Raw genomic sequence first — 12,097 nt, 5'->3', positions numbered from 1 at the left:
ACAAATGTTTCCTACAAGCAGTGGTAGTTACCACCACTTGCGTTTTGTATGTTGTATGTAGTATCCGTCAAAATAGAGAGTGGTTTGATGTGTGGTTGCTGTTTTATATATATGTGAACATAAACATAAACATATATCATATTGGGTTGCTGTTTGAGATATTATTTGTTCCGAGAGGAGAATGAAGTTGTTTGATGTGTGGTTGTGGTGTCTTTACATGTTTCGGCCTCAGGGTCAGCCGGTGATGGTTGTTTGAGCCTCTTGGGAGCTCTTATTCCATGCTAAAACCGTGAAATTGTTGTTTCACATGGGCCAGCGGAGGAAGGTCTCGCTTGTTCAGCTCGACTCTCCGCATCTCTCGCTCGTTTAGTTTTTTTCCAGCTCGCCACACTACTAGCTCAAAAAACCAGTTTCTTTTTATGTAGGTAGTTGAATTAAAAGATGTTCAAGGGTTTTTAAAATATTGTAAAATTTTAAAAATCATGAGTTCTAGAAAACATTCACGAATTTAAAATTATTCATGGATTTGAAAAATGTTCACAAATTAAATATAATTTTGGATTTATGAAATCTTCACAAACATAAAAAATGGTCACAAAATTCAAGAATATTAGTGAATTTAATCAATATTAATGAATCTGAAAAGGTGGATTTTAAAAAATGTTTATGTTTTGATGTTCACATATTTTAATAGCGTCATGAATTAAGATGTGAGAAAAGTAAAAATTAAAAGGAGAAGGATAAATAAAATTAAACATCACACACCCTCACATGCGAGGTCCTCAACACCTCACAACCCCTGGAGCAACATGACACTTCGAATCAAGAGAGATTAGAGCATCTACAATCACAAATGCTTAAATTGGCTTCCCCGGTCAGTGCCTAGTCACGTCCGTTTTGAACCCTCACTTTCCGTGCAAAACAATCACTCCTCGTATTATCCTCATGGGTCAAATGCATATGATTGGTGGAGAGGAAGAGAGAGAAGAAAGAAAGAGTAAAGAAAGAGAAAAGGTGGTCCGCAGTGGGCCAAATCCTACGTGGCATCCTCTAGGACACGCGTGGACATCCCCATATCTTTCCCATGTATGACTTGGATATAGGGATTTGTGGATTGTCCGGACACGCCCGGACAAAGTAAGAATTACAGTTGGGGTGGTTTTTTAGCCTATCTCCTGTCTGAACAGTGACCGGGCTGTCCAATGGGACGCTTGAGGGTTCTGCTTGTAGATGCTCTTAGTATCACTATAGATAGATGTTTTTCTTTGTGCCACACTAACAATGTCTTTGTGCCAAAGATTTGCCATGCCAAAAAGTTGGCTAGCCAAAAAATTGGTTGAGGTTTCGCTTGCCAATGAATTGGCAATCATCCAAACAAAAACCAATACTTCGGCCATGACCAAAAGGTTGGCAGGGCAGACATTGGTGGCAATCCAACACACCGTAAGATCCCATGCCATCTACACTTACCAAGGTAGCTAGTTTATCTTAGTTTTGCGAACTTGTGACTTTAATTTTATTAAACTACGTTATATAAGTTTAATAAAAATATATAAAAAAAGTGTGATGTTGTTAGTCCTAAAACCAAACAGCCCTTAAGTGAGCCGGCCAGCCGGAGATGTTTGTAAGTTTGTTGCAGCTTACCACTCAAATTTTGAGACGCCTGGGCATTTGATGAAGATGTATTGTCCGCCCTTGAACCTGAACCCCTCAGGCTTGGACATGTGCAGGGACAGCAGGCTTGCGGGGTGCGGGTGCACGGCCACCTTGATCTTCTCCACCAACCGCACCCTCGATCGCAGTGTTCGTGTCAGTCGTTCGCACGCGTACACGACAATTGGCACTGTCAGGTACATCCACGTCTGCACGCACCACAAATAGTTCCAGTCAATACTCAATTGTCAGTCAGCTATGACCGATCGAACCCAGAGGTTTATTCTTTTGAGTGCAAGCAATTTTTTTGGCTTAGGCAATTCTCGTGCAAATTGGAAGAATTAACTATTTTTCTAAAGATATATGGAGATTCCATGTATTTAAAATTTTACAAGAGCTCCCCATTCCACAAGATTGATGTGTTAACGTACCGTCTTCTTTTGCCACTTCTTGGTGAGGTAGAGGAAGTGCCCGTGGACGATGAGCAGCGCGTAGACGATGACGAACAGATGGTGTGTGTACAAGAAGGCATTGTACCCAGTGAAGCGATTGAACAAGGCGTTGATGATCATAGTGAGGCGGTTGTGCGAGGCACTCACGGACCGGGTGAGGCGGCCGAGCAGCCCGGGAAGGCTATTTGGGTTCTTGGACTCAACGAGGCTCTTAGACTTCTTTGGCTTGGGGCGTCGGAGCTCTCTTTTGCGGAACCGCCCCGTGGCGAGTGTAAAGGTGATGGCCATAAGCACCAACATCACTAGCCCGGTCCACCCTTCTGTGCCCTTCAAGAACCACCAATAGTTGGGTGGCTTCACGTCGCCGAAGAATGGCTTCATGGGCTCATACTCATCATCGGTGGCGTGCACCAGCCTCGGGAAGTCGCACGTCAGGTGAGAGATGATATGAAGCCCGGCGCCGACAGAAATCCCCACAGCGATCACCTTGTGGAAGTTGAGGTTGTCGTTAAATGGCACAAACCGTCCGAGCGTGGTGCGGCTCCGAAGCCACGTGACGGCGTTGCGGCACATGGGAAGGAGAGTGAGCGCCATGTTGAACTTGAGTGTCTCGGCGCCACCCTTGGCCACACACACGCAGTAGCCCATCACCTTGAACACAACGCGGTGGCGGTACTGCATGAACTTCCAAGTGAATAGCCCCGTGCAGATGGATAGCCACAGGAGCATCACCCAGCAGCGGCGCCAATTGTCCTTCAAGAAGTATCGGGCGCGGCGGTACAACTGCTTGTGCCAATTGGGTTCCGCCACTTTACCGCCCTTGGTCATCGTCTCGCTTAACGGCTTCAGTAATAGCATCTCCAAGCTGTGCAGCTGCAAATTAACAACACAATGCTATTTGAAGAGTAGTACTTGCTAGGATTATGATGATACTTAATCAAATTACACTACTACCTTCTTTCCATTTTATACTACTTATCTTAAAATTTTTGTTTTTCTGTTTTATAAGTTTTATTTTTATTGCTCCCAATCACATGTTCAATTTTTAAGGTGCGTTAAATCACTCTATGCGAGGATTAAGAGAAACTCATCAATGCATATAAATATTTTTTGGTTATTCATGCATGCATGCATTGCAATTAAAACATTAGTAAAGGCATTTTTTGGTAAAAATAATCGCATTAATTGAGTACTTTTGTAAAGTATAAAAATTATTCCATCACTCATCATCTATCTTAGTTGGTGAGATTTTTGAATTGAACGCTATAAACCAGATGGAAGGTAGTATTTAGCACTCTAATAGAACAATTCTAGGTCTGCCACCGGTTGGTCGCATCAGAGTTAATTACCTCGATGTAGCCATGGCCGTGGGGGTCCAACTCCTCCATGATGAGCTTGTCATACTCCTCGGACTGTTGTGCGGTTATTGTTAGATGGTTCGCCGACGCGCTCAACGTGATGATCTGCAGACCAGATCAGAATAGCCCTCATTGATGTGCAAATGTTCAATGACAGTCTTTTTGAGCGAGAATCGTTCATCGTCGAAAATAAGAGAACACACACCCCCTCCATTCCTGTTGTTGGAGAATGGAGATGCTTGAATGAACCAGTGAAAGAGTAGTTGGAATTCACCTGTTTGACCTCCGCCTCGCTGATCTTCCCGTCAGCGTTCTTGTCCATCCTGTTGGTTAGTCAAAGACATTCACTTATGTACTTCACCTTTGACCTTGACCGACAAAATACATGAGTTACACGACACAAAATGGTTTTGTTAATAAATGATTTACCCGACGCATCAATCAAGGACTAATGTTTACCTTGCTATATAATAAAAGAGCCCATCTCCGGTACATTCCCCACTAGATGTGTAAAAGGCAATGTGGACTTTCTAAAAGTCAAACTTTGTAAAATTTAACCAAATGTGTAGAGAAAACAATTTATACATCAACACTGAATATATAAGGTTTCGCCGGGGGATCCGCTCCCCCCCTTGTTCTTTGTCATTGCTATTGACCCTCTACAAAAAATCCTCCAATTGGCCACGAGCAAGGGGGGCCCATGGTGCGGACGTCTCTATATGCGGATGATGCGGCGGTGTTCATGGTACTGATCAAAAAGGATTTTTCCGTCATCCTCAAATACTTTAGCCAAGTCACGGGCTTGTGCACCAGCGTCCATAAGAGCTCGGTAGTTCCCATCCAGTGCAACCACATTAATTTGGATCACATTCTCTGAAGCTTGCCGTCCGCGAAGACATCCTTTCCTATGCGATATTTGGGTCTCTCATTTTTGATTTTGAAACTTGAAAAGGTGGACTTCCAATTTTTGAAAGACAAGGTGGCCATGAAGCTCGTCCCTTGGGAGGGCCAAAACATCACTACCATCGGCCGCACGAGTCTTGTCAAGTCGGTGCTTACCTCCCAAGTGGTGTTTTCTATTACACCTCTAATTGTTCTGCCAAGTACGCTTCGCAACACTAACAAGTTTGAGAGGGCCTTTCTTTGGTCCGGGTCAGGCAAGACAACCGGAGCAAAATGCAAAGTAAATGGAACAACGTGTGCCACTCCTTGTTCTATGGGGGTCTTGGAGTCCTCAACACCAACAAATTCGCGCATGAACTTAGATTATGATGGCCTTGGTATGAATGGAAAGAGCCGAGCAAAGTTTGGGTGGGCATGCGCAACCGTTGTGATGAGAGAGACCTTGACTTCTTCTATTCATCCACCATCGTCGTCGTTGGGAACGGCGCCAAGACCCCCTTTTGGGACTCCCCTTGGGATTTTGGGATCAAGCCAAAGGATATAGCTCCGCATAGTTTCGAGGCGTCGACAAGGAAAACACAAAAAGTTCGGGAAGCTCTCAAAGACAATGCTTGGATTTCAAAAATCAAGCTGATACGTCTCCGTCGTATCTAAATTTTTTGATTGTTCCATACCAATATTATACAACTTTTACATACTTTTGGCAACATTTTATATTATTTTTTGAGACTAACATATTGATCCAGTGCCTAGTGCCAGTTTCTGTTTTTTTGCATGTGTTTTATTTCGCAGAATATCCATATCAAACAAAGTCCAAATTCAATAAAATTTTAAAGAGAATTATTTTGAAATATTTGTGATTTTTGAAAGGTGGAATCAACGCAAAAGGAGGCCCACAGCCCCCACGAGACACTAGGGCACGCCCTAGGGCCCAGGCGCGGGGTGGTGGGTTGTGCTCACCTCGTAAGGCGGTTGGAGCGCTACTTCGGGCGCAAGGAAGCTTATATCTGGAAAAAACCGTGTTAAAATCTCAGCGCAATCAGAGTTACGGATCTCTGGATATTGAAGAAACGGTTTTTGGCTAGATCTAGGAGCGCGAAACAGAAGAGAATAAAGAGGGAGATCCAATCTCGGAGGGGCTCCTGCCCCTCTGCCACCATGGAGGCCATGGACCAGAGGGGAAACTCTCCTCCCATCTAGGGGGAGGCCAATTAAGAAGAAGAAGAAGGAGGGGGGGCTCTTGCCCCTCTGCCACCATGGAGGCCATGGACCAGAGGGGAAACTCTCCTCCCATCTAGGGGGAGGCCAATGAAGAAACAGAAGAAGGAGGGGGCTCTCTCACCCTCTCTCAAGGTGGCGCCAGAATGCCGCCGGGGCAATCATCGTGTGACAGCGATCTACTCCAACAACTCCGTCATCTTCACTAACATCTTCATCACCTTCCCCATCTATCTATAGCGGCCCACTCTCACGCAACCCGCTGTACCCTCTACTTGAACATGGTGCTTTATGCTTCATATTATTATCCAATGATATGTTGCCATCCTATGATGTCTGAGTAGATTTTTGTTGTCCTACCGGTAATTGGTGAATTGCTATGATTGGTTTAATTTGCTTGTGGTTATGTTGCTTTCTTTTGGTGCCCATCATATGAGCGCGCGTGTGGATCACGCCATAGGGTTAATTGTATGTTGATAGTACTATGCATTGGAGGTCAAGGGTGAGAGAAGCTTCTTCCTAAACATAAAAATTGATGCATACGGGATTGAAGGGGGACCAATATATATCTTAATGCTATGGTTGAGTTTTACCTTAATGAATGTTAGTAGTTGCGGATGCTTGCTAATAGTTTCAATCATAAGTGCATAGAATTTCAAGTAAGGGACGACATGCTAGCAGAGGCCTCTCCCACATAAAAACTTTCTACCGGTCTAGTAACGTAGTCAATTGCTAAGGGGCAATTCCGCAAATCCTACCACACTAATCCACACTCGTTATACTAATTTAATTGTTTCTTTATCTAAGCAGCACCTACTTTTTATTTTTACATTCAAACTTATCCCTTCATACCTACAAAGTACTTCTAGTTTTATTCTTGTTCTAGGTAAAGCATACATTAAGTGTGTGTAGAGTTGTATCAGTGGTCGATAGAACTTGAGAGAATATTTGTTCTACCTTTAAATTCTTGTTGGGTTCGGCACTCTTATTTGTCAAAAAGGCCTACAAACAATCCCCTATACTTGTGGATTATCACAAGCTCAACAACGCTTTCTTGTGGAACCACTTACATGAGTTTGTGGTGCTTTGGTCCCTAATACATGGCATTCAGTTGGATGAGCTCGTGGAGGATGATATCTCTTGGAAGCACACACGCTAGTTGCCATTACTCGGCGGCGCCCTCTTACAATACCCAATTCTTGGGACTCACTTTCACTTTCTCACCTATGGAGCATGCGGTTTGGAAGGCTCCCCCAAGGTAAAATTCTTTGCATGGTTGGCAATCCAAGATAGGATTTGGGACGTCGACCGCTTGGCCAAGCGGGGATGGCCAAATTGCGGTTATGTCCTTTATGTAGGCGGGAACAAGAATCCGAGCCACATCTTTTCTAAAAATGCCCTTTCACTCTTCACCTTTGGAACCTTGTCAAGGCTTGGCTGCAACTTGGACACATTGACACCTCTTCGTGGCACCTATAAGATTTGATGAAGGATTGGTGGATCAACTCTTCGGGCGATAACATACCTAACCGAAAAGCTATGGCTTTCCTCACCATGCTTGTGTGTTGGATGATTTGGAACGAGCGTAATACCCGCATATTCCGACAAAAAAGTGCTCCTCCACCTATCCTTTATGCTTAATTCAAGATGAGGCCAAGCTTTGTGCGAAAGCGGGAGCAAAGAAGTTAGGGAGTTTCATTTTGGGAGAGTAACAATTTGGGTTGTAAGGGTTTTTCGTAACACAAACTCTTCTCCTCCTTAATTAATAGATGAGGCAAAGCGTATGCCTTCGTTTCGAAAAAATAAAAATAAAAATAATGAATGAAACTGCATGTTATGAGGAATTTAAGGGTATGTGTTTGGCCATAAACTTGGTCAAACTTGGTAAGGTTTGACTTTTAGAAAAACTATGTGAACTACTTTATGGAAAGGAGGGAGTAATAAATAATGTACACTACTTGATGTATGTCATGCATGGCAATAAATAAAATTATCTAAATTCATAACACATACACTATGCACCCGAAAGAGGTAAATAGACCGGTAGTCATAGAACTTGCACGCGATAATCTGTATAGTGCACAAACTTGCAAAATATATGTTTCTGGCCATCAAACTTGCACGGGCATTCATATACAGTCACATTTCCCATACGCGGGTGTATTCATGGCCTACATGGCATGCCAGCGGGGCCAGGGCCTGCTGTCAGCCGCTGTCGCATGATAGATTTATAGAAAAGCCCTTAGTTTTTTTATTTACGTATTAAGCCCCTAAAATAAAAAAGAAAAACATGAATGGTGGGGTTTCAAAGCCGCAACCTGCCCCTAGTAGGGCCGAGTGGACAACCACACCAGACCGTGAGTCCGATGATCATTCGTGTTATGATATCACGACTAATTCCTTTATTATATAAACACAGACCGAAAAATAAATTTTAAAAGAAATGTAACCCGAAAAAAGGAAGCACTATGGCTCGTTCGTGTGACCTCGTGGTCAATGTTAACTAAGATTACCACCATGCTACAACAACACAACATGTCCAAAAGGGATAACATTTTTCATGTTGTTAGTCCTTGTTCTACGTAAGAAACCAACTTATATTCTTGTGTTTGTGACATTTAAAAAAATGTTTATGTGTTACAAAAAAAGGTACATGATATTTCAAAAAATGTTTAAACATTATAAAACATATTTCATAAGCAGTACTCCCTCCGTCCCAAAACAAGTGACTCAACTTTTTACTAACTTATATCAGCAGCCTAAACTTGAAAGTAAAGTGCGAAGGATGAACTAAGAGTTCCCTTAACTAGACCTGTGCATAAACAACCCGGCCCGGAGAGATGTGCATACAGGCCGGGCTCAGGCTCCGGCTCCATTTTCTTGCTTGAAGCCCAGCCCAAAAGCCCCAAATGATCATAATTTATATTTTCCTTAAAATATAGGTATATGCTATTGTGTTAATACCCCGGATATTATTTATTTAATTGGAAAATATAACTGCTCATGTGTTTCAGGCCGGGGCAGGCCCGGGCTTGTGATTTTTGCTTTGGGCTTTGACAAGCCCGGCCTAAACCAGGCCCGGCCCGGGGAATGATCAGGTTTACTCTTAACAAATGCGGAGGGCGATTCTCAAAAAAAAAAAAAAATGCGGTGGGGGCGTAGTTTATAATTAGCGTACATGTCGAAGAAGAGCTGCAGGCGGCTCTTGAAGCTGGGGTCTGAAATTTGATCCCAGAACTCACGCAGCTCCGCCTTGTCGATGCTGTCCCCGGAGATGCCCCGCCGCCTTGCCAGCGTGTCAAACAGCTCGCCGGCGAACGCGACCTCTTTCATACCTGCAAAATTATTGTTTGATTACAGTGATACGCAACTAATCAGGCACGAGCGAATTGTGTTTTCGATTGAGATAAGGCGGAGCGAGGCGAGGCGTTTGACGTACCGATGCACTCGCCGAACATGGACCGGGGGAGGAGGTCATTCTGGGCGTTACTGTCGAAGAACCCGGCGGCGCTGGTCCATCCTTTGGAAGCGTCAGTCTCGCTGATGAACTTGAGACCCTCGAGCGCGAGCGCGGGGACGGACGACATGGACCTGTCGAGGCGGCTCGGGCCGCCCCCGCGCGGCGCCGGCATGGGCTCCACGAACCGCGCGGTCTTCCGCGTCGCGGAACGATTCCCCGGAGGCACGTCCCTCTCGCGCGCGCCGCTGCTGGCCTCCACGATCTCCCCCACTCCGGGGCCGCCCCCGGTGTCGTCAGCGCCCACCCGGCTAGGCATGTCCGGCCGCCGGTTCTAGCTCGTCCCCAAGAAGTCAGCCAGCGGACGGAAGCACGCACGCACCCTGCCTGTAAGAAACCGCTGCTAAATGCTAATGCGGAGGCAGAATTCAGCCAGCGCACGCGCGCCGGAGGGTCGCTGCCGGAGGTTTCGTTTCCGCTCAGGCAGCAGCAGCAGCAGAAGCAGCAGTTGGAAGAGGGATTGGATACGTGTGATGAGACTGGAAGGGGCGGGTGGGAGATGGCTATTTATAGGGAAGGAAGGTTGGCCTGCTGGCCATGGCGCGGCTGGGTGTGTTCGGTAGGGTGTAAGCCAAAATACTTGGTCATCAAAATGGATGGAAGAAATGTATTTATAACTAAAATATGTCTAGATACATTCTCCTTTATCCATTTTGATGACTAGTATTTTCGGATGAAGGAAGTACGAAGGATGCATGAACTCATTTTTTTGTGCTTGGTAGCGTGCCTCCGTTTCAAAATAGATGACTCAATTTTATACTAAACTTAGTAGAAAATTGAGTTATATATTTTGGAACGGAGGGAGTACAAAGGATGTATGAGTCTGCACTAGTTTAATACAAATACTCTCTAAAAAAAGCTTAACACAAATACTCTCTCCGTTTCTAAATAATTGTCTTTCTAGCCATCTCAAATGGACTACAACATACGGATGTACGTAGACATGTTTTAGAGTGTAGATTCACTCATTTTGCTTCGTATGTAGTCACTTGTTAAAATCTCTAGAAAGACAATTATTTAGGAACGAAGGGAGTACATTAGTAGCATGCATAAAAAGAGCATACACGAAGAGGCACGTTAAGATAGCATGCACGGAAAAAAAAACAATTATGCTGAAATGAGAATGCAACCAAAAACCGGTACGGTGTGAACTGTAGGTTGGAGCTGGATGTTGCCCCGTCGTTGTGGTCTGTTGCTTGTTGCTTCATGATTAGAACGGAATGTTCGTCTTGCTTGAATAAAAGTACATTATCCAAGTGGAATAATCCGTGTTTTAGTTCACATGTGCTATACCCACGCCATGAGTTATGTTGAGACCGTAGCTTGAGGCATTGCCCCATCCCAATGCATCTATATAGACTGATAGCAAATAGAGCGCCGCCTACCCATTTTCGCCCACTGCATCAAAGTTGTTGCTAGTTCCTTTCCTCTCGCTCCTGACACGGCGTAAAGGAAGGAGATCCGTTCCCCTCTGTCCGGCGCCGGCGGCGAGGCCGTGGGCTCTCCCTCCGTCTGCCGCTCCGACGGCGGCAGGGTTGGGGAGCACCGGTGCCTCGCCGTCGGCTTGTAGATAGGTTAGGGTTAGGTTTTCGTGGCGTGGCGGCTTTGATGGCGGCAGCGGCGACGCACCGGCGAATAAAGGTGCCGCGACTCTCCCCATCTCGACGTTGTTGTCCATGGCGGCGTCGAAGAGTCGTTGGCGTGCGTTCCTCATTGGTCTCTCGGATCGACGAGTTTAGTTTTCTTTGGTTTGGGCTGGCAGTTGCCGTCCTCTTTGACAGTTGCTGCGACGGCCTGAGCGGGATTGCAGATGGCTCGATGCTGGGCTTGTGGTCGACGGCAGGCAACCCTTGTGTCTTTCTTTGACTTCATCGATTGAAGACGGTGGTGCTGGCGTCTAGTGGGAGGCACGGGGAAGTACCCCGGCCGACGTGCCACATAGAAGATGGTTCTGTCGCTCGTGATGGACAATTTCATCGGCTCACAAAGCGATTTTTGTCGCGATGGTGCTCCTCTGGACCATGGCTTGAAGGTTCTTCATCTCCTTCCAATCCGGCTACGCTTCAGCGACGACGGAGGTTGGCGATGGTTGATGGATGTTTTTTGCAGAGTGACTCCCTAGTAGTCGGTTGTATTTTCTATTTTAGTGGGGGTCTTTTTTGCAATTGTATCGGGATATATGTCCTCTTGGCTCTGTCTAGAATTGGGCTGCGTGTGGTGTTGTAATCATGATTAATTATGAACACGTGGTTTCTTTCAAAAAAAAAAGTTGTTGCTAGTTTTTATTTTTGAGCAGAATTAGTTGTTGCTAGTTGGTACACCCTTTCGAGGAAAACCGGCAAGTAAAATACTCCCTCTATGAACAAATTCGAGACATTTTAGTAATACTATATCTAAATAAGGATTGCTTAATAAATTTAGGAGGTTCATTATTTCAGATCTAGTAATATGCATGCTAATTCTCGATGCTACATTAGGGAGTACTAGAAACTATCTGTAAGATACTCTGTTTACCGCCACATGCATTCTAACTGTTAAAACACGCAGCATAAAAGGGAAAGCCAAAGGGCAGGGCCTAACAACTACTTGAAGGTAGGATATGTAGCATTCTATATGAAAAGGCAGTGTTCCTCCTTGTTTCTTGAAAGAAAATAAGAGCAAATTTCATTTTTATCCCCAAGTGGTGTGCTTGTGGGATCCGGCTTGCCTGCTCCCTTCCCATGCTTCCATTCGTGCTCCCAGTCCATCCTACGGCTGTCTTTTTCCTTTTTCTCTTTCTAATCTAATCATCTCCCCCCTGATTTTAAGGGGGTGGGGCCGGGCCTTATTTTGTTCCAATCAAACCATGCCACGTATGCGGGAGCACGGATGGACGCACGTCGGGGGAGCAGGCAAGTCTCGTCCGTGCTTGTGACAGAGAACATCACAAATCGGGTTTCTGCCAAATATTACTACTAAATTTAAAGATTCCTTCCACATTTTGCCCCCATTCGAAT

The 12,097-nt window shown here is 45.1% G+C and overlaps 1 pseudogene; it reads right to left on the bottom strand.

The window, feature by feature from the left end:
• The window catches only part of LOC123093629 (respiratory burst oxidase homolog protein B-like), a 14,920-nt pseudogene extending 5,725 nt beyond the window's left edge, over positions 1-9,195 (bottom strand).
• Positions 9,196-12,097: the final 2,902 nt, after the last annotated feature.

Source organism: Triticum aestivum, chromosome 1B, assembly GCF_018294505.1.
Source record: "Triticum aestivum cultivar Chinese Spring chromosome 1B, IWGSC CS RefSeq v2.1, whole genome shotgun sequence".
Taxonomy (NCBI): Eukaryota; Viridiplantae; Streptophyta; class Magnoliopsida; order Poales; family Poaceae; genus Triticum; species Triticum aestivum.
This window is presented reverse-complemented; position numbering and strand designations above follow the sequence as displayed.